Below are 24,739 nucleotides of genomic sequence, written 5' to 3' on the forward strand. Positions count from 1 at the left end.
TGCACCATATGCATTTAACCCGGTGAGCTACTGTGCATCCTGGTCAATTCATGTTTTATAGTCCTACTTGGTTCAGTTTTGGGAGGTTATATGTTTTTATATCCAAAATTATCAGGGTAATTTTGAGAAAAAAGAATAAAACTGAAGGCACCTTGTTCCAATATCTCAAACTATATTATAATGCCATTGTAATCAAAACTCCCAGGTATTGGGACAAAAGTAGACATAATTACTAGTGCAATACAATTGAGAGCCACCCAGAAGTAAGGTCCCATACATATGGACTTCTACGTTTTGGCAAGGGGTTCCACAATATGAAGGAGCATATTTTCAATCAATGATGTTTGGAAAATAGTGGAAATGTACAGATAAATGAAACCCAACCACTATATTTCACACCACACAAAAGTAAATTCCAAATCTCTCAAGGAGTTGGATGTAAGGTAAGATATCATCAAATATTTAGAAGAAAAGATGGACAGAACTCTTTTTCTTTTTTTTAAATTTCTTTATTGGGGAATTAAAGTTATACATCCGACAGTAAATACAATAGTTTGTACATACATAACATTTCCCAGTTTACCATATATCAATACAACTAATGGACCCACTAGGTCCTCTGTCATCCTTTTTGGACCTGTATTCCCCCCACACCCCCTACAGACCCCAGAGTCTTTTACTTTGTTGCAATATGCCAATTCCTGTTGAGGTTATACTTGTGTCTTCTCTTCTGATCTTGTTTTTCAATTTCTGCCTGAGAGTAAGATCATCCAGTATTCCTCCTGTTTCTGACTTATTTCACTTAATGTGAATTTTTCAAGGTCCATCCAAGATCAGAAGAAAATGGTGAAGTCACCATTATTTATAGTTGAGTAACATTCCATTGTGTATATATACAACTTGCTCAGCCACTCATCTGTTGTTGGACACCTGGGTTGCTTCCAGGTTTTGTTTATTACAAATTGTGCTGCTAAGAACATATGTGTACAGGGATCTTTTTGGATGGGTGTGATGGGTTCCTTAGGCTATATCCCCAGGAAAGAAATTGCAGGATCATAAGGTAGGTCCATTTCTAGCATCTGAGAATTCTCCAGACTGTTCTCCACAGAGGTTGGATTAATTTACATTCCTACCAGAAATTCAGGAGGGTTCCTATGACCCCCACAACCTCTCCAGAATTTGCTGTTGCTACCTTTTCTAATGTATGACATTCTCACAAGAGTGAAGTGGTAACTCATTGTTGTTTTTATTTGCATTTCTCTGACAATCAAATACTTGAAGCATTTTTCATGTGTTTCTCAGATTACTCTCTCCCCATTTTTAGATGGGGTTATTTGTTTTCTCGTTGTTCAGTTTGGCTAGCTCTTTGTATATTTTGGTTATTAGCCTCTTGCCTGGTGTATGACATGTAAAGATCTCCCATTCTGTCAGGGGTCTCTTTGGGTAGTGGTTTCTTTTGCTGTACATAGGCTTTTTAATGTGATGCAGTCCCATATGTTTATGTTTGCCTTAGTATTCTTTGTAATTGGATTCATTTCATTGAAGATGACTGTAAAATTTTTGCAGAAAAAAGTTCTGCCAATATTTTCTTCTAAGCATCTGATAGTTTCTGGTCTAACATCCAAGTCCTTGATCAACTTGGAATTTACTTTTGTGTTTAGTGAAATATAGTAGTTCGGTTTCATTCTTATACATGTTTTAACCCATTTTTTCCAACATCATTTACTGAAGAGATTCTTTTTTCCACATTTAATATTCTGGGCACTTTTGTCAAAGATTAGATGTCCATAGGCATGGGGGTTTACTTCTGGGCTCTCAATTCTATTCTACTGGTCAGTGTGTCTATTGATGTTACAGTACCAAGCAGTTTTGATGACAATGTCCCTATAATACAATTTGAGATTCTTTCTTCTCAAGATTGTTTTATCAATTCTAGGTCTTTTCTGGTTCCAAATAAACATTTGTAGCATTTCTTCTATTCTTCTAAAAATGTGGTTGGGATCTTGATGGGGATAGCATTAAAGTTGTATATGGCTCTGGGTAGTATATTTATTTTTATGACGTTATTTCTTCCTATCCATGAATATAGAATATCTTTCACTTCTTGTGTCTTTTTCAATTTCCTTGAGTAGTGACTTAGAATTTTCAGTATAATAGTTTCTTTGGCTGTGTAGAAGCTTTTCAATTTGATGTAGTCCCATTGGATTGTTTCTGCTTTAGTCTTCCTTGCAGTTGGGTTTGATTCAACAAAGATGTCTTTGAGGTGTAGGTGGGAAACTGTTTTACCAATGTTTTCCTTTAAGTATTTGATTGTTTCTGGTCTGACATCCAGGTCTTTGATCCATTTGGAGTTGATTTTTGTTTCTGGTGAAATAAAGTGGTTCAATTTCATTCTTCTGCATGTTACAACCCAGGTTTCCTAGCACCATTTATTGAAGAGAGCCTCCTTCTTCCATTAAATCCTTTGGGCCCCCTTATCAAAGATTAGATGTCCATAGGTCTGGGTATTTATTTCTAGGCTTTCAATTCTGTTCCACTGGTCTGTGTGCCTATTTTTGTTCCAGTACCATGCTATTTTGATGATGATGGCTTTATAATATAGTTTAAGGTCTGGGAGTGTGATGCCTCCATTTCTGTTTCTTTTCCTCAAGATGGTTTTTGCAATTCTAGGTGTTTTCAGGTTCCAGATAAATGATTGTAGTGTTTGTTCTATTCTCTTAAAGAAGCTTGGTGGAACTTTGATGGGTACTGCTGATCACAACCCAATCAACACAATGATTGCCACCTCAACATGCTTCACCTCAGACTGTGTCCAGAGACTTCACGTGTGGAATGACAACCCCTAGCTTCATTACTCGAGTGACACCTTTCCTTTCATAGTATACTCTAATTCCATCTCAGGTGGTTCACTTTCTAACAAAGTCCCAAAACCTAGATATACACCAATTTCTGTGAGAGAGAGCATATGTTCATATGTATATGTAAACTACTACAAAATATATACCTGAAAGCAGAAGTACACTAGAGTTTGCAGTGAGTACCCCCCTAACACTTCCTCTCCACTGTTCCAAACTTTGGGTCCATGATTGCTCAACAATTTGTTTGGCTTCGTATGTTAACTCTCTTTCCAGTCACCAGGTTCCAGATGTCATCAGGATGCCGGCCAGGCTTCCCTGGACTGAAGACCCCACCAATATGTCCTGGAGCTCTGCTTCCCCAGAGACCCACCCTACTAGGGAAAGAGAGAGGCAGACTGGGAGTATGGACTGACCAGTCAATGCCCATGTTCAGCAGGCAAGCAGTTACAGAAGCCAGACCTTCCACCTACAACCCACAATGACCCTGGTTCCATTCTCCCAGAGGGATAGAGAGTGGGAAAGCTATCAGGGGAGGGGGTGGGATATGGAGATTGGGTGGTGGGAATTATGTGGAGTTGTACCCCTCCTACCCATGGTTTTGTTAATTTATCCTTTCTTAAATAAAAAAAAATAATAAAAATTGTCTCAGGAGCAAAAAAACAAACAAACAAAAAAAAACTGGCATAAGGATCCAGGTTCAAGCCCCTGGTTCCCCACCTACAGGGAAGTCACTTCACAAGTGGTGAAGCAGGTCTACAGGTGTCTGTCTTCCCCTCTTCTCTCCATTTCTCTCTGTACTGACAATAATAACATCAATAACAACAATAATAACTACAACAATAAAACAAGGGCAACAAAAGGGAAGAAATAAATAAACATAAAAAAAAGATCAGTTTTTCCAAACACTAAATTTTGCTTAGATACCTTCCCTTTTGGGACTTTTTCAGATAGAAAAAGAGACAGAGATTGAGAGAGAGATGGAAAGACACCACAGTACTAAAGCTCTCCCTCATATCTCCAGCTCCAGCTTGAGCCAAGCACATGTGAAAGCAGGCACCTTCCTAGCACTTAATTATCTTCATCATCCCCCAAATACATCACATTTAATGGAAGATAAGATCAATACGAAGGAGGATAATCAATAAAGATAAAACTGAAAATAAGACTTTGAAGATGAAGCCACCCAGGGGTGAAGATAAAAAAGAAGAAGAAAAAGGAAAAAAAGGCAAGGATGGTGAAATAGAAAGCTTTTTAGCTTTGGAACCAAAAAAATTTAAAATCTGACCCTGCATCAAACTAGTGGCTACACTTTAGCACTTTGTTTTGGTAACAAATGCATTGTTATACCCAACTTTAAGGATTTTTCAGAAGACATGGTATCTGGGAAGGAACTAATAATCAGTTCCAGATGCTAGCATGATGCCAACCAGACTTCCCTGGACAGATAACCGCACCAATGTGTCCTGGAGCTCAGCTTCCCCAGAGCTCTTCCCCACTAGGGAAAGAGAGAGAGAGGCTGGGAGTGTGGATCAACCTGTAAACACCCATGTTCAGCAGGGAATCAATTACAAAAGTCAAACCTTCCACCTTCTGCATCCCACAATGACCTTGGGTCCATACTCCCAGAGGGTTAAAGAATAGGAAAGCTATCAAGGGAGGGGATGGGACATAGAGTTCTGGTGATGGGAATTGTGTGAAGTTGTACCCCTCTTAACCTATGGTTTAGTCAATGTTTCCTTTTTATAAATTAAAAAAAAATTAAAAAAAGGAAAAAAAAGAATTTTCAATATACAAGACTTTCACTTCTTTGGTTAGGTTTATTCCTGTATATTTTATTAATTTGTTGCTATAGTAAAAGAAATAAATTTCTGGATTTTATCTTTTCTAACTTAGTGTTTGCATAGAGGAATGCCACTGACCTTTGAATGGTAATTTTGTAGCCTGACACCTTACTGTATTGCCTGATGATTTCTAAAAGCTCCTTGCTGGATTCCTTAGGTTTTTTCTATGTATACTATCATGTCATCTGCAAATAGGGAGAGTTTGACTTCTTCCCTTCCAATCTGTATCCTTTGAAATCCTTGCTCTTGTCTGATTGCTATGGCAAGAACTTCCAACACTATGTTGAATAATAATGGTGATAGTGGGTAGCACTGTCTAGTACCTGATCTGAGGGGAAATGCTTCAAGTTTTTCACCATTGAGTATGATGTTGACTATAGGTTTGCTATATATAGACTCCACTATCTTCAGGAATTTTCCATCTATTCCCATTTTTTGTAGTGTTTTGATCATAAAAGCATGTTGTATTTTTTCAAAGGCTTTCTCTGCATCTATTGATATGACCATGTAGTTTTTGGTCTTTCTTTTATTGATGTGGTGGATCATGTTGATTGATTTACATATATTAAACTGACCTTGCATCCCTGGGATAAACCCAACTTGGTTATGTGGAGCAATCTTTTTAATATACTGCTATTTCCAGTTGGCTAGAATTTTGTTCAATATTTTAGCATCTAGGTTCATCAGAGATATTGGTCTCTAGTTTTCTTTTTTGGTTGTGTCCCTGTTTGCTCTTGGTATCAAAGTGATGCTGGCTTCATAGAAGCTGGGAGTATTTCTGTGTCTTCTAACTTCTGGAAGACTTTTAAAAGTAGAAGTATTAGTTCTTTGAAGGTTTTGTAGAATTCATTTGTAAAACCACCTGGTCCAGGACTTTTATTTTTGGGAAGGTTTTTGATAACTGTTTCAATTTCATTAGCTGTTATCGGCCTATTTATGTTATCTAGTTCATCTTTACTTAATTTAGGAACTTCCTAGGTATCTAGGAAATCCTCCATTTCTTCCAGGTCCTCTAGCTTGGTGGCATATAATTGTTCATAGAAGTATTGCACATCATGCTGAATTTCTGTGGTGTTGGTGTTTGTTGTTATATCTCTTCCTCCATTTATGATCTGATTTATTTGGGTCTTCTTCCTTTTTTGTTTGGTGAGTCTGGCTAAAGGTTTGTCGATTTTGTTTACTCTTTCAAAGAACCAATATTTACTTTCATTGATGTTTTGTATAGTTTTCTTATTTTCAATGTTATTTATTTCTGTCCTAACTTAGTTCTTTAGGTAGCTTTAGGGTTCCTTTGTTCTTCCTCTGTTAGGTCTTTAAAATGTGCAATCAAGCTGTTTATTTGCGCTTTTTCTTGTTTCCTAATGTGTGCTTGTATGGCTTTGAACATCCCTCTCAGTACTGCCTTAGCTGTGTCCCAAATATTTTGATAACTTGTGTCTTCATTTTCATTGAACTCTTGAAACATCTTAATTTCTTCATTTATTTCTTTTTTGACCCAGTAGTTATTAAGTAGTGTACTGATGAGCTTCCATATTTTGGGACTATTAATAACCTTTTCTTGATTGTTAAGTGTTAGTTTAATTCCACTGTGGTCTGAGAAGATGCTTGAAAATAATTTCAATGTTCTTGAATTTGCTGATGCTGTCTTTGTGGCCTAACATATGGTCTATCCTTCAGAATGACATATGTGGCCTTGAGTAAAATGTGTACTCCAGTTTCTTGGGATGCAAGACTCTGAAAATGTCCAATAGTTCTAGTTTATCTGTCTCTTCATTTAGCTGCCTCTTTTCTTTATAGATTTTCTGCCTGGATGATCTGTTAAGTTGAGAGAGTGGGGTGTTGAATTCCCTTGCTATTACTGTGTTGCTGTTATTATATTGCTATAGCTCCTTCAGTTGATGTTTGATGTATTTAGATGGCTTCTCATTGGGTGCATAGATGTTAATAATTGTTAAGTCCTCTTGATTGACTGATCCACTGAGCATTAAGTAGTGTCCATGCCTATCTATTTATTTTATTTATTTTAAAGTCAATCCTGTCAGATATAAGAATAGCTGTTCATGCCCTCTTCTGTGGTCCATTGGCTTGTATGATAGTTTCCCATCCTTTCACTTTGAGTCTGTGCTTTCTTGTTGAGTGAGTTGGGTTTTCTGTAGACAGCATATTGTTGGGTTGTGTTTTCTGGTCCATCTTCCTACTCTGTGCCTTTTAATAGGTGAATTCAGGCCACTGACATTTATTGATCTCAAAGATTGAAGATATTTTAAAGTCATTATTATAGATTTTTAGAGTGTTCTGATTGATGCCCTATTTATGGTGGACTGAGTTTTTATAGGAGACCTTTCAAAACTTCTTTCAGGGTAGGCTTGGTGATAGTTGATTCTTTCAACTGTTTCTTGTCTGAAAAGTTTTTTATGCCTCTTTCTAGTCTGAATGACAGTCTAGAAGGATACAGTTGTCTCAGTTGAAAGCCTTTCTCAATGTGCACTCGATAGATATCCTGCAATTCTCTTCTGGCCTGTAGCATTTGTGTGGAGAAGTTTGCTGCTAATCTTATGGGTTTTCCTCTGTAGGTGACTGTTTTTCTCTTGCAGCTTTCAGGATCCTTTCTTTATCCTTATTGCCATTCATTCTCAATATGATGTGTCTTTAAGTCTGGGTTAATTCTGTTTGGACCCTCTGGGCTTCTTGAACCTTTTATGTCTTTTTGTTGTCTAGACTAGAGAAGTCCTCAGCTATTATGTCCTGAAGAGTGCTTTCTTCTCCTCCCTCTCTTTCTTCCTCTGGTAAGCAAATAATGTGTATATTATTTCTTTTGAAGTCATCCTAGATGTCTCTGTTGTTGTTTTCAGTATTTCTTAATTTCTTTTTGAGATCTCTTACTTATTTTTTAGTTGTCTGTAATTCATCCTCAATCTTGCTAATTCTGTCTTCAGCCTCATTTATTCTACTCTCTCTCCTTCTACTGCTTTCTGGAGTTCATCTATTTTGTTACCCTGTTCTGATACTATTTTAGCTTGTTCAGCTAGTTGTGTTCTTATTTCAGCTATTTCAGCTTTTAGTTCTCTAACAACCTTGAGATAATTAGTGTTTTCTTCCAGAGTCTCATTTGTTGTTTCTGCATTTCTGATGACAATTCTTTCAAACTCTTTACTCCGGTGATTATTTTCTTAGCTATTGTTTGGATGTTGACCTCATTATTTTGTGCTTCAGCCTTTGGGAGGCTTTTAGCTGGACTCTTGTCCTGGTTCATTTCTACAATATTTCTTCTTGTTGGTGTAACCATTTTATATAATATGCTATGATGTCCCTCTCTCAATATTTTTCAAAGTACTGATCACTCTTCCCTGGATTGACTTGTGTCTAAGTAAGGTAATTAGAGGGTTCATATTTGTGGAAATTGACAGTTGTTTCAAAATTATTTCAACCTCTGAGTTGGAGCACAGTGGCTTAAAAGCCTCTTTTGCTCTTTTTCTTCCCTGTAGGCTATGGGAGCCTGAGGGCTTTTAAAGTATAAGTAGGCAGGGGAGTTGGGTGGTAGCCCAGCAGGTTAAGTGCACGTGGCACAAAGCACAAACCAAAGTAAGGATCCCGGTTTGAGCCCCCAGCTCCCACCTGCAGGGGAGTTGCTTCACAGGCAGTGAAGCAGGTCTGCAGGTATCTATCTTTCTCTCCTCTTCTCCATTCCCCTCCTCTCTCCATTTCTCTCTGTCCTATCTAACAAGGATGACATCAATAACAACAACAATAACTACAACAAAATGAAAAACAACTAGGTCAACAAAAGGAAAATAAATATATATTTTAAAAAAGTATAAGTAGGCTTCTTAGCTTAATCCCTCACTCCTGACCATGAGATAAAGCAGGATGGGGCAGGAATAATCTAGTGGTTATTTAGAGACTCTCACAGCCCCACCATTAGGCCACTGAAGTATAGATCTTCTCCTGAGTTTCCTGGTTAATTCTCTGTCCCCTGGTGTCACACAGGGCCTCCCTGTGGCTGCTCCAGGTTCTGAGGGCAGTATCAATGGAGACTCACATTTGCATTTGTTGATTCTCAGGGGAATCCTCTCCTCCCTTCAACTGTCTTTTTGTTGGTAAAACAGACTGGAGGTGGTGTCTCAAATGGTCAACTGCCTGACTGTTACCAGCCTTTTAATCTCTCCCTAGGCTCCTCTCTGTCCACGAGCCACACATGTTTGCACTCCCTGGTGATTTGGTGGGTTCCTGATGTCATTTTCATCCTGTCTTATTGCTGTCCTAGGTGATCTCCTTCCATAGTCCTAGTTGACCCTTAGAATTCTTTTTCAATGTAAGTTGTAATAGCATCTTTATTGACTCAAGTTCATTCGGTAAAAAGAAAAAGAAAAAATGGGACTCATCAAATTAAAAAGCTTCTGCTTGGCAAAAGAAACTACCAATCAGAGCCATTCCTTACGGAATGGGAGGAGGTCTTTACATGCCATGCATCAGACAAATGTTCAAAATATATAAAGAGCTCGCCAAATCCACAAAGAAGGTACAAATGGTCCCATCCAAAAGTGTTAAGAGGATATGTACAGAATATTGACCAAAAGAGAGACACAAATAGCTAATATACCAGGCAAATATGCTCAAAGTCATTGATTATCAGAGAAATGAAAATAAAGACAACAATGGCATGCCGTGTTACTCTTGTGAGAATGCTATATGTCAGTAAAGAGAGTAACAACAAATATTGGATGTTGAAGAGGTTTTAGGGGTAAAAGAACCATTTTACACTGCTGGTAGGAATACAGATTTGTTTATCTACTTGTGAAGGTCAGTCTGGAGAACTCTCATTAGGCTAGAAACGGACCTACTCTATAATCTGGCAATTTCTCTTTTGGGGATATATCCTAAGGAGATAAACACATCCAAAGAGATCTGTGTATACCTATTTAAAAAGTCTATATGAAATTAGAGTTTAGAATAATTTCATAAGAAAAAAAATGTAGTGTAGACTTAGACTGAGCCATGTGTTATTGGCATTGTGTTGGATCAAAACCAGACAGTACCAATTCCCCTAAATTTCTAGTCACCAAGGACAATACCAAGGGTAAAGAAGTGAACAAATGAATCCAGAGTAGGGCTACAGACAATGTAAAAATGGGAGTAATGACATTATTCAACCAACAGCACAAATAATTATATGATTACAAACTGTAATACCTGTTATGAATATACATTAAAGGATTACAACAGAGGACTAAATGTTACTGAACATTAGGACAGCCTCATGGAGGAAGTGAAACAAGCAAAAAATATGGGTAGTAACAGTTGTACAGTTGTAGAGGGGCAGAAAAGGAAGAAGTTCATATCACTTCAGACAGTGAGATTCTCTGTGCCAAGTATCAATGACCCAAGCCCCAAGATACCATACCCATTATGGTCTTAATGAAGAATTTTTCCTACTTAGTTTTCACTTATATCATGGAGCCAACCTGTTGCCCTCTTTACCTCTTCTGAGAATAGAACTTATAGTACACTCACATTCTTCTTTATTTTTTAAATATATATTATTGAATAAAGACAGAGAGAAAATGAGAGGGAAGGAGAGATACAGAGAGATACCTGCAACACTGCTTCACTACTCACGAAGCTTTCTCCCTGCAGGTGGGCACCAGGGGCTCAAATCAGAGTCCTTGTGCAGAGTAACATGTGCTCAACCTGGTGCGCCACCATGCTGATCCCACTCATATACTTCTATGATGTTTTGTCATAGGATTTAAATAGTTTTTCTTTTTCCACTTTCCTCTATTGTGTCTGGTTCAATATTAGTGCAATTTTAACAATGGGATATATTCATATAACACCTTTCATTATTTGTCAGGATCTGTTTGGAGTGAAGAGGCCAGGAAAAGAGGCTTTAAGTGAGCAAAATAAATAAGAAGGAAAGAAGCCAGTACATAAACAGCAGAGATTTTGGGAACTGTGATCAGATGGAAGATGATTAATATTTTCAGTGTTTATCAACGATGATTTGTGATGGACTAATAGTCATGGATAAGAATATTCAGCCTAGAATCCTGGCAAGTCTGTTCCACACCAAAAACAAAAATACATAACAACAATAACATACACACATAGACACAAACGCACAAAACAAGAACATCCAATATAATTATTAGTTCATAAAACACATTACACAAAAAGAACTGCAGTCTTACGTGGTGACTCAACACTGTCAGAAAAGCAAGTAAGATAACCATTTGATTGATAAGAGAGATCCACATATGTTCTATGCTGAGCTATAAATGTTTTATTCATTTGAGTATTCTCAGGCTTCTGTAATATGGGAATAGAACTTGGAGAGAGTCATTTTCTAAAAGTAACCTATGTAACTATTCAAAGGTAACTGAAGTATTAAGTTACTAAATAATGATGTGAGAATGTTGTGAGGCAAGAAAGTATGAGTAACATTTAGTAAACATTTTATTCTTTTTGATCTATTGCCACCCCACATTGTTTCGTTCATGGATTACCCATCTTAATAGAGTCTGCCTCTTAATATGCAAGTTCAGAACCTCAGATAATTGGCACTCTTATGCATCTTCACTGTTAAGTAGTCTCTTCTTGGGGACTCGACGGTGGCACACCTGGTTGAGTGTACAAGTTACAATGTGAAAGGACCCAGGTTTGACCCCCAATCTATATCTGCATGGGGAAAGCTATACAAGCAGTGAAGAAGTGCTTCAGGTGTCTCTCTATATCTCATTCTCTCACTTCCTCGTTCATTTCAATTTTTCTCTGCCTCTATCAAAATACACAAAATATTAGGAAAGGAGTCTCTCCTAAAGGAATATGACCTGGAAACAGTAACTTAGACACACTGGCTCTACACATTTCCTTTTGAAGATTGTAATATGTGGAAGAACAGGGATTTTGCAGATGCTATTCTAATGTGATTGGAAGCAGTGTCTAGATGGTTTCTAGTAGCAACTGTGGTCTTAATACATGTCCAGCTTGGCAATGCTGATGTTATAAATTGGGATCAGTGTAACCCAGGGATTAGAGCTATGGTCTAGTCACTCCCTCTGTGTGATTTTGGAGTAATGAAGCTGAAGGCTTGACATTCCATACCTGGCATCTCTGGACATGATCTGAAGTGAAGCATACTGAGATGGTACTTGTTGGAACATTTGATTTTCTTGCTTGAGTGCCTCTTTGACCCAGTGATTATTAAGCTGCATGTTGCTGAGTTTCCAAATTTTGTGACTTTTAGTAATTTTCTGTTTGTTGTTGAGTGTTAGTTTTACTCCACTGAGTTCCGAGAAGATTCTTGGGATGATTTCAATGCTCATTAATTCGTTGATACTATCTTTGTGGCCTATCATGTGGTATATTCTTGAGGATGTGTTGTGTGGATTTGAAAAGAATGTGTATTCCAGTTTTTTGGGGTGAAGAACTCTGAAAGTGTCCAGGAGGTCTAGTCTGTCCATCTCTTCAATTAATTCTCTTGTTTTTTTGTTGATTCTCTGCTTAACTGATCTAAGTGTGAGAACATATTATCTGAAAATAATGGTAATGTAATTTCTTCTTTTATAAACTTGAATTCATTTGGTATCTCTTTCTTGTCTGATTGCACTGATGAAGACTTCTAGGACTATGTAAAAGACATCTTGCATTGGGTCCATAACACTTTATTAACCCCTATATGCCTCCCCCAATTAGAGTCCTTGGTTCTGCTATAATTTGTCACTCTGTATTTTCCTTTTCTGTATGTCTTAAATTTTATTTATGAGTGAGGTTATCTAGCATATGTTCTTCTTGTGGCTTTTAACACTCAACATCTTTCCTTCACGTTCCTGTATGGTGCCATAGTGTAGCAAAAGATATTTCATTATTTATTGCAGTTGCATAGTATTCCATTGTGTACATATACCAGAATTTTCTATTTTTTATTTATAAAAAGGAAACATTGACTAAACCATAGTATAAGAGGGGTACAACTCCACAGAATTCTCACCACCAGAACTCTGTATCCCATTTGAAAGGTACTGAAAGAAGGACCTCATAACATACCATATAGAATGGATAAATCAAGAAAAATATTGGAGAAATGACACAGGACAAAAGTGAAGCTAAAATCCCCCCAAAGTTTGAAGCACGAAATAATGATGTTAACATCCAAACACTACCTAAGGAAATAATCACCGGAGTCAGTAAAGAGTTTGAAAGAATTATCATCAGAAATGCAAACACAACAAATGAGACTCTGGAAGAAAACACTAATTATATAAAGGTTATTAGCTGAAGCTGAAATAGCTGAGCTAAGAACACAAATAGCTGAAGAAGCTAAAAGAATATCAGAAAAGGGCAACAAAATAGCTGGACTACAGAAAACAGTACAAGTTAGAGAGAATAGAATAAATGAAGGTGAAGACAGACTTAGCAAGATCAAGGACAAATTAGGAAACTAAGAAAGAAGGGAGATATTTCAAAAACAGATTAAGATATAATGAAAACAATAACAGAGACCTGTGGGATGACTTCACAAGAAATAATATAGACATTACTGGCTTACCAGAGGAAGAAAGAGAGGGAGGGGAAGAAAGCATTTTTCAGGACATGATACCTGAGACATTCTCTTGTCTAGGCAACATGAAAGACATAAAGGTTCAAGAAGCACAGAGGGTCCCAAACAGAATTAACCCAGACTTAAAGACATCAATATATGATATCAATAAATGTCAATGGCCTGAATTCACCTATTAAAAGGCACAGAGTAGGAAGATGGACCAGAAAACAAAACTCAACAGTATGCTGTCTACAGGAAACCCACCTAACTCAACAAGACAAACACAGTCTCAAAGTGAAGGGATGGAAAACTATCATACAAGCCAGTAGATTACAAAAAAGGGCAGGAGCAGCTATTCTCATATCTGATATGATAGACTTTAAAATAAATAAAATTGAAAAAAGATAGGGATGGACATTACTTAATGCTCAGAGGATCAGGCAATCAAGAGGACTTAACAATTATTAATATCTGTGTACCCAGTGAGAAGCCATTTAAATATATCAAACATCAACTTAAAGAGCTATGTCAATATGGAAATAGCAACACAGTAATAGTAGGGGACTTCAACACCCCACTTTCTCAACTTGACAGATCATCCAGGCAGAAAATCTATAAAGAAAAGAGGGAGCTAAATGAAGAGATAGATAAACTAGAACTATTGGACATTTTCAGAGTCTTGCATCCCAAGAAACTGGAGTACACATTTTACTCAAGGCCACATATGTCATTCTGAAGGATAGACCATATGTTAGGCCACAAAGACAGCATCAGCAAATTCAAGAACATTGAAATTGTTTCCAAGCATCTTCTCAGACCACAGTGAATTTTAAACTAATCGTTAACAATAAACACAAGATTAATAATAGTTCAAAAATGTGGTAGCTCAACAGTACAATAATTAACAACCATTGGGTCAAAAAAGAAATAAATGAAGAAATCAAGATGTTTCAAGAGTTCAATGAAAATGAAGACACAAGCTATCAAAATATTTGGAACACAGCTAAGGCAGTACTGAGAAGGACATTCAAAGCCATACAAGCACACATTAGGGAACAAGAAAAAGCTCAAATAAACAACCTGATTGCTCATCTTAAAGACCTAGAAGAAGAAGAACAAAGGAATCTTAAAGCTACCAGAAGAACTAAAGATAGGGCAGAAATAAAAATTGAAAATAAGAAAACTATACAAAACATCAATGAAAGTAAATGTTGGTTCTTTGAAAGAGTAAACAAAGTCCACAAACCTTTAGCCAGACTCACAAAACAAAAAAATGGTAAAGACCCAAATAAGTTGGATTGTAAATGAAAGAGGAGCTATCACAACAGATACTACAGGAATCTCACATATCCTGCAAGGCTTCTATGAACAACTATATGCCACCAAGCTAGAAAACCTGGAAGAAGTGGACAAGTTCCTAGGTATCTACAAAGTTCCAAATACTACATAAAGAGGAACTAGATAATATGAACAGGTCTGTCACAGCCAATGAAATTGAAGCAGTTATCAAAAACTTTCCCAAGAATAAAAGTCCTGGACCAGATGGTTTTACAAATGAATTATACAAAACTTTCAAAGAAGAACTAATTTCTCTACTTTTAAAAGTCTTCTAGAAGACTGAAGACACTGGAATACTCCCTCCCAGCTTATAAGAAGCCAACATCACTCTGATACCAAAAGCAGACAAAGATACAATCAAAAAAGTAATCTACAGACCAATATCTCTGATGAACATAGATGATAAAATATTGATCAAGCTTCTAGCCAACTAATACAGCGTTATAGTAAAAAGATTGTTCATCATGACTAAATGGGGTTTATCTCAGTGATGTAAGCTTGGTTTAATATACGTAAATCAATGAACATGATCCACCATATCAATAAAAGCAAGACAAAAAAAAACTGGTTATATCAGTAGTTGCAGAGAAACCTTTTGACAAAATCCAACATCCCTTTGTGATCAAAACACTACAAAAAAAGGGAATATATGGAAAATTCCTCAAAATAGTGGAGTCTATATCTAGCAAACCTACAGCCAACATCATATTCAATGTTGAAAAACTGAAAACATTTCCCATCTGATCAGGTACTAGAAAGGTCTGCCCACTATCTCCATTACTAGTCAACATAGTGTCGGAAATTCTTGCCATAGCAATCAGGCAGGAGAAACGAATTAAAAGGATGCAGAATGGAAGATAAGATGTCAAACTCACTCTATTTGTGAATGATATGATAGTATACATAGAAAAAACCTAAGGAATCCAGCAAGAACATTTTGGAAAATATCAGCCAATACAGTAAGGTGTCAGGCTACAAAATTAACATAGAAAAAGTCAGTGTCATTCCTTTTTGCAAACAATGTTAGAAGAAGATGAAATCCAGAAATTAATTCCTTTTACTATAGTAACAAAAACAATAAGACATCTAGGAATACACCTAACCAAATAAGTGAAAGACTTTTATACTGAAAATTAGGAGTCACTACTCAAGGAAATTGAAAAAGAACAAAGAAGTGGAAAGATAATCCATGTTCATGGATTGGAAGAATTAACATCATTAAAATGAATATATTACCCAGAGCCATATACAAAATTAATGTATTCCCCATTAAGATTCCAACCACATTTTTTTTAGTAGAATAAAACAAAAGCTACACAGGTTTATCTGGAACCAGAAGAATCTGAGAATTGCCAAAACAATCTTGAGAAGAAAGAAAAGAACCGGAAACATCCCACTCCCAGATCTCAAATTGCATTATAGGGACATTGTCATCAAAACTGCTTCGTACTGTAACATTAATATACATACTGACCAGTGGAATAGAATTGACAGCCCAGAAGTAAGCCCCCACACCTATGGACATCTAATCTTTGACAAAGGTGTGCATACTATTCAATGGGGAAAGAAAATTCTCTTCAACAAATGGTGCTGGAAAAAAATGGGTTGAACCATGCAGAAGAACGAAACTGAACCGCTATATTTCACCAAACACAAAAGTAAATTCCAAGTGGATCAAGGACTTGGGTGTTAGACCACAAAAAATCGGATACTTAGAGGAAAATATTGGCAGAACTCTTTTCCACATAAATTTTAAAGACATCTTCAATAAAATGAGTACAATTACAAAGAAAACTAGGACAAGAATAAACCAATGGGACTACATCAAATTAAAAAGATTCTGCACAGCAAAAGAAACTACTACCCAAACAAAGAGACCCCTGACAGAATGATTAAAGATCTTTACATGCCATACGTAAGACAAGAGGCTAATAACCAAAACATATAAAGAGCTTGCCAAACTCAACAACAAAAAAATGACCCTATCCAAAAATGGGAAGAGTGTATTGACAGAATATTTACCACAGAAGAGAGCTGAAAGATTGAGAAACACATGAAAAAATGTTCCAAGTCATTGATTGTCAGAGTAATGCAAATAAAGACAACAGTGAGATACCACTTCACTCCTGTGAGAATGTCAGACATCAGAAAAAGTAGCAGCAGCAAATTCTGGAGAGGTTATGGGGTCAAAGGAACCCTCCTTCACTGCTGGTGGGGATGTCAGTTGGTCCAACCTGGTGGGAGCAGTCTGGAGAACTCTCAGAAGGCTAGAAATGGACCTACCCTATCATCCTGCAATTATTCTCCTGGGTATATCCTATGGAACCAAACACAACCATCCAAAAAGATTTTGTATACCTATGTTCATAATAGTACAATTTATTATAGCTAAAACCTGGAAGCAACCCAGGTGTTCATCAACAGATGAGTGGCTGAGCAAGTTGTGGTATATATACACAATGGGATGGTACTCAGTTATTAAAAATGGTCACCATTTTCAGCCCATCTTGGATGGAGCTTGAAGATATCATATTAAGTGACATAAGTCAGAAACAGAAGGGTGAATATGGGATGATCTCAGTTATAAGCAGAAGTTGAAAAACAAGGTAAAAGAGAAAGAACTGTGCAGAATTTGGACTGGAGTTGGTGTATTGCACCAAAGTAAAAGACTCTGGGGCTGGTGGGGGGGAGAATATAGGTCCTGGAAAAGGATGAAAAAATACCCAGTCAGGTTTATTATTATTATTATGTGGAAAACTGGGAAATGTTATGCATGTACAAACTACTGTATATACTGTTGAATATAAAACATTAGTCCCCCAATCAAAATAATTAATAATAATAATATACAGCTAATTATATTTTAAATACCAGATTAACTTGATGTTTCTTATTTTTATTGATTTTGCCCTTGATTATTAACAAATTTATTTGCCTATTTCTCACCTACTCTTTCATTTAAATACTGTTTATAAATAAATTAATATTTTCTTTTTTACTCACATGAATTTTGTAATCATGTAAATGTCAGCCTTCTAGTTAAGAGATCCAAAATGGTGTTGATGTTGATTAAGTATTTGGATAGTATTATCAAGTTTTTAATATGGTACTCTGCCATTTTCAAAGCACTTACATGTACAAGTGAGGAGATGGAGGTCAAGAGAATTTAAGTGATTTGACAGGTTGCAAAGCAGCTGTTTCTATTTGATAAAAAGTTACAGAAAGGAATGATAGTAAGTTACCAAAGCCAGAACAACAATTTTGTTCCCTGAATCCTTCCCTGGTACTTTGTTTTTCTGACTTCCAGACCATTCTAATGCAGTTGATGAACTGTACACAGGTGTTTCTATATACTAAAATTCATCATTCACAGGTTGAAAATTTCACAGTGAATTAGATGCTCTAGCAATGAAAAAAATGATTGACAATACTATATATATTTAGGTAAAAGCATATTTAGAGCTTAATCAACTCTCTGTTTCACTTGTCACAGGCATAACTGAATTGCTTCTACTTATGGCACAGACATGGGTTTATTCACTAGCAAGTACAAAAGTAACAATCCTAGCTGCCAGATACTGCTAGATAATGAAAGTTTGAAAGTAAAACCTCAAGGTTGTAAACAGCAGAATATATGTTAAAGTGTTAATGATAAAAATATTTAATTAATTCGAGGGGTATTTTTTTTATTTAAGAAAGTATTAATTAACAAAACCATAGGGTAGAAGGGGTACAACTCCACACAATTCCCACCACCTAATCTCCATATTTCACCCCCTTCCCTGATAGATTTCCCATTCTCTATCCCTCTTGGAGCATGGACCCAGGGTCATTGTGGGTTGCAGAAGGTAGAAGGTCTGGCTTCTGTAATTGATTCCCCGCTGAACATGGGCGTTGACTGGTAGGTCCATATCCCAATCTGCCTCTCTCTTTCCCTAGTAGGGTGGGTTTCTGGGGAAGCAGAGCTCCAGGACACATTGGTGGGGTCTTCAGTCCAGGGAAGCCTGGCTGGCATCCTGATGACATCTGGAACCTGGTGATTGAAAAGAGAGTTAACATACGAAGCCAAACAAATTGTTGAGCAATCATGGACCCAAAGCTTGGAATAGCGGAGAGGAAGCATTAGGGGGGTACTCACTGCAAACTCTAATGTACTTCTGCTTTCAGGTATATATTTTGTAGTAGTTTACAGATACATGTGAACATATGCTCTCTCTCACAGAAACTGGTATATATCTAGGTTTTGGGACTTTGTTAGAAAGTGAACCACCTGAGATGGAATTAGAGTATACTATAAAAGGAAAGGTCTCACCCGAGTAATGAAGCTGAAGGGTAGTCATTCCACACGTGAAGTCTCTGGACACAGTCTGAAGTGAAGCATGTTGAAGTGGCAATCATTGTGTTGTTTAGGTTTTAATCGGCAGGTGTAATATTATTTTATATGGATTGGGAGAGGCATACAGGAAAGTGGGCCCTATCCAATGGTTCCAGGACTGGGGGAAGTAGAGGCTCTATAGTGGAGATGTGAGGTTTCTGCTGTCTTAGGGTTCAAAAAGACAATCGATGGTTAATGTTATCATCACATTATTTGGTAATTGGGTTAACTTTGAAAAGTCCTTTTGTTAGGGTTTGCTGTACAGTACCCAGTATCTTGTATATAGCTGTGCTATTGGTTGCTTCTGATCTACTTGGTCTAGGCTTTTGAGAGAGTCTGCATATCAATTACACAGCCTATATATTGAAAAGATTCATTTTGTGTTTTGAAAAACTTTGAGACATACAATTAATTTCCCAATCTCATATTAATTAACTAGTGATTTATATGACTACATTTTACTAGGAGTGTACATAAACACCATTCCCATCACCAAAAGACTGTGACCCATCCCTCCCACCCACTCCCACCCCCCACTGTCCCAGGAAGCTGCATGTCTACCCCTCACCACTGGGTTTTTAGTTTGGTGCCCTACTTACAATTTGGTCAGGTCCTGCTTTTAGTTTCCCTTTCAGATCTTCTTCCTCAACTTCTGTTGATGAGTGGGATCATTCCATACTCATCTTTATCTTTCTGACTTAGCTCACTTAACATAATTCCTTCTAGCTCTGTCCATGATGGGTCAGAGAAGGTGGGTTCATTGTTCTTGATAGCTGCATAGTATTCCATTGTGTATATATACCACAGCTTTCTCAGCCACGCATCTGTTGTTGGGCACCTGGGTTGCTTCCAGGTTTTAGCTATTATGAATTATGCTGCTATGAACATAGGAGTACACACCACTTTTGGTTGGGTGTTATGGAGTCCTTGGGGTATATGCCCAGGACAGGAATTACTGGATCATATGGAAGGTCCATGTCTAGCCTTCTGAGAGTTTTCCAGACTGCTCTCCACAGAGGCTGTACAATGTACATTTCCACCAGCAATGCAAAAGGGTTCCTCTGTTCCCACAGCCTCTCCAGCATTTGTTGCTGCTGTCCTTTTTGATGTATGCCATTCTTACAGGAGTGAGGCGGTATCTTAGTGTTGTCTTAATTTGCATTTCTCTGACAATCAGTGACCTAGAGCAGTTTTTCATATGCTTGTTAGCCTTTTGGATCTCCTCTGAGGTGAATGTTTTGTTTATATCCTCTGCCCATTTTTGGATGGGGTCATTTGCTTTTTTGAGCTAAGTTTGCTGAGCACTTTATATATTTTGATCATTAGTTTCTTGTCTGATGTACGGCATGTGAAGATCTTCTTCCATTCTGTGAGGGGTCTCTTTGTTTGTTTAATAGTTTCTTTGGATGTGCAGAAGCTTTTCAATTTGATGTAGTCCCATTGGTTTGTTTCTGCTTTAGTCTTCTTTGCAATTGGGTTTGATGCAACAAAGATGTCCTTGAGGTGTATGTGGAAAAGTGTTTTACCAATGTTTTCCTCTAAGTATTTGATTGTTTCTGGTCTGACATTTAGGTCTTTGATCCATTTGGAGTTAACTTTTATTTCTGGTGAGATAAAGTGGTTCAATTTCATTCTTCTGCACGTTACAACCCAGTTTTCCCAGCACCATTTATTGAAGAGAGCCTCCTTTTTCCATTTATCCTTTGGGCTCCCTTATCAAAGATTAGATGTCCATAGGTGTGGGGATTTATTTCTGGGCTTTCAATTCTGATCCACTGGTCTGTGTGCCTATTTTTGTTCCAGTACCATGCTGTTTTGATGATGATGGCTTTATAATATAGTTTAAGGTCTGGGAGTGTGATGCCTCCATTTCTGTTTCTTTTCCTTAAGATGGTTTTGGCAATTCTAGGTGTTTTCAGGTTCCAGATAAATGATTGTAGTGTTTGTTCTATTCTCTTAAAGAAGCTTGGTGAAACTTTGATGGGTATTGCATTAAATTTGTATATGGCTCTGGGGAGAATATTCATTTTGATGATATTTATTTTTCCAATCCATGAGCATGGGATATCTTTCCATTTCTTGGTATCAGTTTCTATTTCCTTGAGTAGCGACTCATAGTTTTCAGCATACAAGTCTTTCACTTCTTTGGTCAACTTTATTCCTAGGTATTTGATTGATTTTGCTGAAACAGTAAATGGGAGTGATTTCTGGATGTCTTCTTCTTCAGATTTAGTGTTTGCGTAAAGAAATGCCACTGATTTTTGTACATTGATTTTGTAGCCTGATACCTTGCTATATTGCCTAATAACTTCCAGTAGTTTTCTGCTGTATTCTTTAGGTTTTTCTATGTATACTATCATGTCATCTGCAAATAGTGAGAGTTTAACTTCTTCCCTTCCAGTCTGTATTCCTTTGATTCCTTTCTCTTGCCTGATTGCTACGGCAAGAACTTCTAATACTATGTTGAAGAGTAACAGTGACAGTGGACAGCCCTGTCTAGTCCCCTATTTGAGGGGGAATGCTTTCAGCTTCTGTCCATTGAGTATGATGTTGGCTTTAGGTTTGCTATATATAGAATCCACTATCTTGAGGAATTTCCCATCTATTCCTATTTTTTTGTAGAGTTTTAAGCATGAATGGGAGTTGGATTTTGTCAAAGTCTTTCTCTGCATCTATTGAGATAATCATATGGTTTTTGGCTTTGCTTTTATTGATGTGGTGAATACATTGATTGACTTACGGATGTTGAACCAGCCTTGCATTCCTGGGATGAATCCCACTTGGTCGTGATGAACAATCTTTTTGATATGTTGCTGTATCCAGTGGCCAAGATCTTGTTTAATATTTGGCATCTATGTTCATCAGAGATATTGGTCTGTAGTTTTCCTTTTTTGTTCTGTCCCTTTGAGCTTTTGGTATCAGGGTGATGTTGGCTTCATGGAAGATGGAAGGGAGTATTCCTGTTTCTTCAATCTTATGGAAAAGCTTCAGAAGTATGGGAACTGTTTCCTGAAAGTTTTGTAGAATTCGTTTGTGAAGCCATCTGGTCCTGGACTTTTGTTGTTGGGGAGATTCTTAATAACGGTTTCAATTTCTTTGTCTGTGATTGGTGCATTTAGGTTTTATAGTTCTTCTTGGTTCAGTTTTGGAAGGGCATAGGTTTCTAGGAATTGTTACATTTCTTCCAGATTCTATAGCTTGGTGGCATATAGTTCTTTATAGAAGTTTCGCAGGATTCTCTAGATTTCTGTGGTGTCAGTTGTGATATCTCCTCCATCACTTACAATTCTATTAATTGAGTCTTCTCTTTTTTGTTTGGTGAGTCTGGCTAGGGGTTTGTCAATTTTGTTTAATCTTTCAAAGAACCAACATTTGGCTTCATTGATCTTTTGTATGGTTCTTTTATTTTCAATGTTGTTTATTTCTGCTCTAACTTTAGTGATTTCTGTCCTTCTGGATGCTTTAGGGTTCCTTTGTTCCTCTTCCTCTAAGTCCTTGAGGTGTGGTGTAAGGTCGTTCATTTGAGCTTCTTCTTGATGTTTAATATGAGATTGTATGGCTATAAGTTTCCCTCTCAGTACTGCTTTAGCTGTGTCCCAAATATTTTGATAGGTTCATTTTCGTTTGTTTCCAGGAACATTTGAATTTCCTGCTTGAGTGAGTCTCTGACCCAGTGGTTCTTAAGGAGTATGTTGTTTAGTTTCCAAATTCTGTGACTTTTAAATATTTTCTGTTTGTTGTTAAATGTTAGTTTTACTCCACTGTGATCTGAGAAGATACTTGGGATGATTTCAATGTTCTTGAATTTATTGATGCTGTCTTTGTGGCCTAACATGTGTTCTATCCTTGAGTATGTGTTATGTGGATTTGAAAAGAAGGTGTATTCCAGTTTTTTGGGGTGAAGGACTCTGAAAATGTCCAAGAGGTCTAGTCTGTCTATCTCTGCATTCAATTCTCTTGTATCTTTGTTGGGTCTCTGCTTTGTTGATCTGTCTAAGTGTGAGAGTGGGTTATTGAACTCTCCCACTATTATTGTATTACTATTGATGTATTTTTGAAATTCTTTCAGTAAGTGCTTGACATATTTAGATGGTCCCTCATTGGGTACATAGATGTTAATGATTGTCAAGTCTTCTTGGCTGATTGATCCTCTAATCATTATGTAATGTCCTTGCCTATCTTTTATTACTTTATTTAATTTAAAATCTATTGTGTCTGAGATGATAATGGCTGTTCCTGCTCTTTTATGTGATCCGTTAGCCTGTATGATAGTTTTCCATCCTTTCACTTTAAGTCTATGTTTATCTTGTTGTGACAGATGGGATTCTTGCAAGCAGCATATGGTTGGATTATGTTTTCTGATCCATCCCCCAACTCTGTGCCTTTTGATGGGTGAGTTTAAGCCATTGACATTTATTGATATTATGGATTTAATGTATTGTAGTGCCATTGTTAAAAAAAATTTTTTTTTGTTTGCTCTGATATATTGCCAGTATTGTAGTGATGTTCTTGCATATAAGAGGTCTTTTAGAACCTCTTTCATGGCCATTTTGGTGATGGTTGCCTCCTTTAACTGTTGTTTGTCTAAGAAGGTTTTGATCCCTCCATCTAGTTTGAATGAAAGTCTAGCAGGATATCCTTGGTTGAAACCCTTTTTCATTCAGGGCTCGATAGATATCTTGCCATTCTCTTCTGGCTTTTAGAGTTTGAGTGGAGATGTCTGCAGATAATCTTGTGGGTTTTCCCTTGTATGTGACTTTTTGTTTCTCTCTTGCAGCCTTTAGGATCCTTTCTTTATCCTTACTTCTTCTCATTGTGACTATGATGTATCTTGGTGTCTTTAGGTCTGGGTTGATTCTGTTTGGTACTCTCTGGGCCTCTTGAATCTTGATGTCCTTTCTGTTATTCAGGTTGTTTCCAGAAGATGTGGTCAGAGCTCAAGCCACTAGCAGCTTCTCAGTCCCTTGAGGGGTATTTCTATAGAGAAAGAATTGGGCATTCAAATTTATGAGTGAGGTATCATGCAGTGTTCGTTATACTTTGAGACATCTATATAAATGTGCTTTTCTTTAATAAACTGTTAGTTTAAGCAGGATGGTCTGTGTCTTGTGTACACTTATACAAGTATGTGTGATATAAAATACTTGGGACTGGGTGGAGTAGAATTGGGTGAGCCAGTAAAACTGTAGGAGAAAAAGACAAAACTAATACAAAGGCATTGAAGAAGTAAAATATGGTGTTTGTTTCATCCACCACTACTCTTTTCCTCTTATTCCTTTCTTGTCCTTTCTTTTACTCTTGTCTGCTAGTGCTGAGAGTTTGTAATTCAATTCGTCGTTTTTGCCAGCCATTGTTGCACTAGATATGCTCCATTCATCCCTGTTCCCATTGGGCTTTGAAAACAAGCTCTATGGTCCTGCTCTGTTTGTTGTCAAGAATGAAAGGTTTAGAGTAGGAATGTTTCCCAGACAGGAGGTGAAGGGGTCAGCCTGGACCTCTGGACATGTGTGGTGCTTAACTTGCAGGCATGGTATGTGAAAAGGCTGGTGACTCCCAGTGCTTCTGACAGCAGTTTGTGCATGTGCCGCAAAACATGGCTCAGATCATGAGATTGCCTGTCAGGTCATCTGCTGTGAAATCCATTATGAAAAACACCCAGAAATTGATGCCTGACTTCAAATCCTTAGTTTACTAAATTGCAGAAATTATCTTTGGAAGGTTTTGTCATATATATAATATATATATATATATATATATATATATATATATATATATATATATATATATA

The sequence above is a fragment of the Erinaceus europaeus genome, chromosome 3 (assembly GCF_950295315.1).
Source record: "Erinaceus europaeus chromosome 3, mEriEur2.1, whole genome shotgun sequence".
NCBI lineage: Eukaryota > Metazoa > Chordata > Mammalia > Eulipotyphla > Erinaceidae > Erinaceus > Erinaceus europaeus.